The 7707-nt window shown below is 35.6% G+C and overlaps 1 non-coding gene across 1 annotated transcript; it reads right to left on the bottom strand.

Annotated features, from left to right (window-relative positions):
• Positions 1-3548: 3548 nt before the first annotated feature.
• On the bottom strand, positions 3549-3620 carry Trnae-uuc. Its single transcript has one exon. It is a non-coding gene; the product is annotated as a tRNA-Glu (tRNA).
• Between the last annotated feature and the right edge of the window lie 4087 nt (positions 3621-7707).

Below are 7707 nucleotides of genomic sequence, written 5' to 3'. Positions count from 1 at the left end.
AAATTATGTAGAATCATTATTCACCTTCTCACTTTCGATGAATGACGTTTTTAACAGTTCCCGTTATTCTGGGTTACTCTATAGTCTAGTATTTGAATTGTAGCCTACCAGAGAAAACTTATATAAAGTATTTCAAGGTTTACAAACTTAAAACTTAAGATTATTTCATTCAATGACTGTACTAAGTGTAATGACAGAGACAATAGTACTAGAGGGTTTAAATCAAACAGACTGTCAGCATTGATTTAATGGAGAGCGATAATGTAATTTATTCATAATGAATGCTGTCAGTTTAAAGTGGATCTCTCTGTAGGTGGTTGTGGTATGCAGGAGTATGGAGTAGAAGCCTGAAGATGAGGAGGAGTGGGTGGTTAAGGTGAAGGATGGTGAAGGGTGAGTAGGAGGAGTAGGATGAGGAGTTGGAGTAGAAGGAGGAGGATTAGGAGGGTGATAAAGAGGTTGTGGAATATGAGGAGGTGAAGTAGAAACAGACAGAGTAGGAGGAGGAGGTTGGTTGGGAGAGAAGCAGGAGTAGCAGGAGTAGATACAGAATGTTGAGGAATAGGTAATGCCTCAGAAGAGGGGTAGAAGTCTAGTAGCTAATGCCTGGTGTACGGTGAAATGAACAAAACCTGTTTTGGGCTTCATGCTTGGATGCCTTTTAAGTTTAGCCTGGCTTCGCCTAGTCAGGAGTCAACGCACACATACACTCAAAGTGTGCGCAAGTGTGTTGAATTCGATGTAACACACACACACACTAATCGTACACACTATACATGATGAATTTGGTCGAAAAGCTTAATTTCACGCACTAGACTCCGCCCCATATCAACACATAGAACATCATGATGTTAGTGGCATGATACACACTCGATGTCACACTAATTGATGGAAAGATAGTCACCGTAACGTACACGTTCTAGACCACACCGTAAATGGAATTGCGGAATATGTCCATTTCAATTGCTAGGCTTTCAGTGTTCAGAGCTGATGGATGTCGGATAGACAGACAGTTCTCTAGCAGGAACATAATATTCCTTTGGACAATGTGCCGCTTGAAACATCCAGCATAGAGGTCCTTCAACGTAAAGTGCTGTATGCAAATCTGTCACCCAACATGTCATCACAGATATCTGCTTCGACAATAATAATGTTGAAGCATGTTCTATCGTTGAGTGCTAGCATAGAGACCATAGTAGTTCTTCTTTAGTGTGGGTGTTTGTTGGTACATTGATAGAGTGATGGAACACAGACTCTCTGGTTTCATTTAGTTTTGATGAGAATATTGTTGGCTTCTCAAGACTACTTTGGAAATAAGAGTTGGAAGATTAGCATTATTATTCTTCTCATATCATTGATTTCGTTCCAATTATAGTAGGCCTTCTATTTTTAGTAAAAATGATTTCATTTGGATTACAGTATCACAAGATATTTTGAAACAGAGAACACTCTGAGATTATCTCTAGTTTCATTTTCAAAATACAATAACTTCCACATTATCCAGCTTTGTATGAATAGAAGGCAGAAATTGAATGAGTAATGAATTGAAGCTCATATCAGAGTATGATGGAAGTGGAGATAATTCATGAAAGGGTGTTGCAGGCCGCATTTCACAAACAAGAAAATTGATTATAGCTTGGATTTGAAAACAATATTTAAAAACAATATAAAATTTACAAATTTACAATACATAGTTTAAAAACAATATAGAAGCTTGAAGTACCCTTTATTATAAACGTTATAATATTTTAACGACTTGTTTCGACCATTGGTCATTTTCAAGTTAAAACTTTTAACTATTTTAAAGTTTATAATGAAGGGTACTACAAGTTTTTATTAATTTGAATTAAGTAGCCCATATAAGTGAAGTAATTTTCTTGGATTTGAATTATCTCATTTGTTCATATAAAACAGGGATGTACATATTTTTCTGACATTCAATCATATATGATATTTTTCCAATACCATGATGTTATTTATTGTGGATATTGATACTATGTACAGTATAATTAATACATTGAACGCAAATAGCATTTTAACGATTCAATACATTCAATAATTAATACTTCCATCTTCTATGGTAAATTCACAATAAGCCAACACTCCTCTCAAATATCCAACCCTTCTATCTAGAAATCCAATAACAAACTTGTAAGTGAATCTGTCACCAAAATCCGATTTTGCAGTGACAATATCATCACACCAATATTGTTTTGTCTCTCAATAGTTGTCAAATTGGCACTTAGGGAAGGCTTTCTTTGTTTGATGAGGTGCCATTGAACTGTGATGGTGATTATTGGTTGTGAGAGGTGAAGTGTGGGGTGGAGGGGATTGAGGAGCCCCCAAGGGGGGTGAAATGGGGTTGGTTGTCATGAGGTGGTGGTCTAAAGCTTTAACAATGCGACACAACGCGCAGAGAGCAACTATCAACTGTTTTCTGCCAAAGTAAATATTGAATGAAGGCTGTTCAAACACTCGGGGTATTGATCGGGGCTTCATGGTTAACTTACAACTGATGCACGGCTATTGGACAAAGTGGTAGATAGCAAATCAGCCAATCACAGTTGTCCCTTCTCGGTTGCTCATTAAATCGAAAACGGAAAGCTGCCTCTCAATTACCTGTAATCAAGATAATAGATTAATTCCCCAGGAAAAAGACAAGAAAACAGAAAGCTTGTCATGAATTTACAAACACCAATAATAATAAAAGATTCGTACTTCCAAATCGTGGAAGTGATATTCATAAAAGTGAAAAAGATTAATCATGAGTTTAATTATTAGCGTAATTAAATGTGTTATCAAATTTCCACTTCCACGACGTGAAATGTGAATCTTATAGAACTTGTAATTTTATATTTTTCCAGCGTGATAACTAAAAGCATAGAATAAAACAATCTCCGCTACCTATAGGTTTCCTCTGCTGAAAGTTCTAGATGGATGTGAAATTCACTATAAAAAGGAGAAAAACTCATTGCTGTTCAATATTCAAGTCAATCATCTATCTGTGACTGTGAAGGCTCCTTAAAATTTATCAGTAGATATTTTTCTCGGGTCACTCCCGTGTTTCGGGTTCGAACGTTGAGCTGTCGGTCCCGTTTGCCTCATAACAGTCGTTAGGTCATGTAAGAGGCCCTGAAATAGAACTTGTTTGACCTGAAAACTCTGACACCAAACCTGAGCCAGCCAGATCACTCGATATATTATTATTTTAGACTACTACAGTAATTCTTTTCTATCAATTATTGTAACATTGAAATATTTACAGTTACAAACTCAAATATTGGAGTGCATTGACTATGGTTGACGTATTATTTTGGCATCCCATTATTACTCTTACACGATCAATAATTGATGCTTCTGTTATCACTCGAAATCGATATTGAGATGGAATAATAATATTGTTTATCATACGAAAATGGAGATAACAATTTTTGAAATAAGGAATTGTTTTTGCCAAAAAATTGAATTCTAATGTTCCAATACTCATCAAATGTATATTTCAGTAGATAATGAATGAGTCTGCATGAAGTTGGACTATAAAAAAATATTTCCCATGCCGGGAATCGAACCCGGGCCTTCTGGGTGAAAGCCAGATATCCTAGCCACTAGACCACATGGGAGTAGTTGATGGAGAATGATTACTTAGTCTACATGAAACCAGGCATTACTATACTACCAAAATGAAAATCATTGAATTACACAATAATGACCTCACTCAGCACTCACTCACTTAATAATCTATATATATATAAAAGTGAAATGGCACTCACTCACTGACTGACTGACTCACTCACTCACTCACTCACTCACTTACTCACTCGCATAACTAAAAATCTACCGGACCAAAAACGTTCAAATTTGGTAGGTATGTTCAGTTGGCCCTTTAGAGGCGCACTAAGAAATCTTTTGGCAATATTTTAACTCTAAGGGTTGTTTTTAAGGGTTTAAAGTTCGTCTTTTAGCATGTATATTCCTCTTCTCCCAATCTCTTAATTATAATTGAAATTTCCATATCATATGTTATTATAGAACTATAATCCAGATAGAGTACCTCTTCGAAACAGTTGTTAACTGGCAACTAAATTAATAATTTTGTCAGGTTGACATTAAGTTGAGTTGACTTTGTTAGGTTGGCACCAAGTTGAAGATTTAAATGCATTTATCGCGGAAAAATTGATTGGGCACTGCTACTTCAATCCTGGGAATATTATATTTCTAGCCGTCAGGCTCGCTTCGCTCGCCATATCCGTTTAGCCAGACGGATAAGTCTGGACCCCCGACTGGATTGTCCTAACATATGATAAAAATGCTCAAATGAAAAATGCAGGCGAGCGAAGCGAGACTGCTGATCTCATTCTTAGACGATCCAGTCGGGGGTCCAGGGGGCGGAGCCCCCTGGCTAGACGGATATGGCGAGCGAAGCGAGCCTGACGGCTAGTAACTAATACTAACCTAACTTACAGGGCTCGGTCTACTAAGATTTGCGTCCTATAATTTATGAGATCTATGTCATAAAGTCAGCACCTGATTAGCATTGGTATTGGTGTTGCTATCCTTTTCTATCTATTCACGGTTGCCAAATCGTTCTCAAGTCAGGAAGAAATATAAGTGCTACCATAATCTCATTGAAGTTCGGTCAATAAGTTTATGTGAATTAAAAATAGCATTTCTCCAACTGGAGTTGAAGTAAATTCTATGATTTGCCTTATCATAATTATTTCAATAATTTCAATTATCAAGAAATATTTCCCCATTTTATGATTTGCCTATCAAGAAATATTTCTCATTCATTTATCAACAATAATTATATTTTCATTTCATTACACTTCCATTAAAGGTACCGGTATATCATTTCTCAAGAGAAAATTTCTAAGCTGCCGTATTTTATTCCATACAGATCAATAATCAATTCACAAGAAAATATTGTATTTATAGTGACTTTTTTCGATATAATTTCATTTCAATTATAATAATACCTTTATTTGCACAAATATACAAGTTTGAACACATCTAGATATACGTAACAATAGTAGACTTTTATGTGAAGAATGACAGCTCAAAAGGGCCTTTGTAATATGAACTCTCTTTTTCACTTATTCAATGTATTTCATGAGCCCTGTTATTACAATTAGAACAATGTGATTCAGTGGTAAAGTTTTCATGACAGTCCATACTTCTCACCTCCAAACCCATCTTTTCTATTCTATTCTACCTCTAAATATTTCCTTCAACTCATTTCAAAACTGACACATTATCATTTCCTCAGCATACTTCGAGCTGACGGTACAAGTATAAAACCGCGGTTGTCTCTGGCGGCAATATAATATCTTTTCGAAGCTGGCTCCAGACAAATTAATCCTCGACTCCTGGACAGTGACCTTACGGGTCAGCAGTCAGCAACACCGCTCTCCGTGTCAGTATTCCTCAGAGATAACATCAATACTTCCCATTAAACTTATACTGACAGTTATAAGTGAATCCCACACTAGGATTTCTCCACTCTATGATCGGCCTTAGAAGCGACACGGGTTTCTATAAGAAGCAAGCTAAAATCGGCCAATGCGTGTCGTTTCTTATGGCTGCTTTCACTCCTGATTCCATTGCAAGGAGGAGTGGAAGTTGGTGGACTAGCTGGTATTACAGCGATAACTCAAGGTCATCCATCGTCCATTATCTCTGACCAGAGAGTTAAAAATATACATCAGACCGATGTGCCTATTAATATTCTTCTAATCCGACGAAATTGTTCTTATTCGAACGTGATGTGGATTTGAATATATGTGTGTTGGGAGCTGGAAGCTGAATTCTTGAGTTTGTGAAAGTAAAGGAGGGGGGAGTGGGAGAGATTATCATGATTGTGGAAGAAATTCCTTCAGGAGAACACAAATTACATGAAGGATATTATCATTTATGTTTTGTACATCACTGTATAAATAGCTGTCATGAAAATTTGGAACTGAAATTTGTTAATGAATTATATCTTAGATATCTGATCAGAGATCAGATACTGTTGTTGGTGAGATGTAGTGATATTTATCAATAGTTCAACACAAATTATCATCATTGAATTTCTAGACATTTCTGTAACATTTCAGTGTTACAGCATAAAAAAATCATTTTCTGATTGGAAAATCGCGAAATACATGCATTATAGTTTCATATTTGAATAAGCCTATCATAGGGCTCAGAATATTTAGGTATCCATAATGTACTTTTAGCTTTGCATACTGTACACTTTAAATACATCTACAATAATGAACAGATTATTCCAATTAATTTGTAACACAAAACACAATAATAAAATGTAGCCGATTAAAAAGGATAAGAATGAAATATTATAATCTCTATTTGAAAGTTCCTACTTCCTTCCATAATACAAAATATCGGGACACCGAGCTTCGCTCGTTATTTTTATTTATTGATAAACAGAACACAATTCTCTAAAATGATCGTGTTTATATTTCACAGCTGGCTATACGTCAGCTTATGAATTTCGGGGATGCGATATTTTGATTTTCCACAGAATTACTCGCTCACTGTTTACTATCCACAGACGACGAAAGTCTCAGCCGTTTCAGCCAAGGATGAATTATCCTTTTAATGTCGTTCAGCGAGTTTTCCCAGGGATGAGACCTAGTGCAATCGAATTTTATATCATAAACCTATTATGTTCGAAATTTCGTGAAAATCATTAGAGCCGTTTTCGAGATCCGTTGAACATAAATAACCAGATATAAAAATATAAACAGATATACAGAAATTGCTCGCTTAATATAATAGGATAAATCTCGAGGCACCGAGCTTCGCTCATTATTTTTATTTATTGATAAACAGAACACAATTCTCTAGAATACGTCAACTTATGAATTTCGGGGATGCTATATTTTGATTTTTCACTATCCACAGATGTTTCAGCCAAGGATGAATTATCCTTTTAATGTCGTTCAGTGAGTTTCCCCAAGGATGAGACCTAGAGCAATCGAATCTTTATATCATGAACCTACTATGTTCCAAATTTCGTGAAAATCGTTAGAGCCGTTTTCGAGATCCGTTAAACAGAAATAACCAGATATAAAAATAGCCAGTAGATAAATAAATAATAAAACAATATAAAATCTTATAGCACCCTTTATTTTTAAAAAACTTTAAAATAGTTCAACAACTAGTTTCGGTGATATTACACCATCGTCAGGTTATAAAATAAAATAGAATCCAATAAATGTTTACTAGAAAATAAATGTTTTTTTTTTTAAATAGCCAGATATAAAAATAACCAGATATATAAATACATAAATTGCTCGCTTAATATAATAGGATATACTGTACTTGTCATGAACAATGTGAACTATAACATACGTTTCACTGCTTCACAGCTCTCATCAAATATCGAGTGTCTATTTTCTTTTAGGTTGAAGATGATTCATGCAAAATGTATAAATATCTATGAAGTAGAATAATGGAAAACCAGGAATTTGAGAGCTTCTAAATAGTATAAAAGCGAGAAAGCTGTAGTACTTGAAGCATATCATGAGAAACCCACACCGTTATGATCTCCTGCAGGGCATATTGCAAGGAAGAGTGATGAGAAGAAGAGGGGTCGGCAGAAGAAGAATTTGGTGGCTGAAAAATTGAGAGCCTGGTTCTCTATGAACAACGCGGAATTGTTTCGTGCAGCTGTGAATAGGGTGAAACCAGCTACCATGCTAG

Source organism: Nilaparvata lugens, chromosome 11 (assembly GCF_014356525.2).
Source record: "Nilaparvata lugens isolate BPH chromosome 11, ASM1435652v1, whole genome shotgun sequence".
Taxonomy (NCBI): Eukaryota; Metazoa; Arthropoda; class Insecta; order Hemiptera; family Delphacidae; genus Nilaparvata; species Nilaparvata lugens.
Note: the sequence above shows the minus strand (reverse complement) of the source record. Positions and strands in the feature narration are given on the sequence as shown.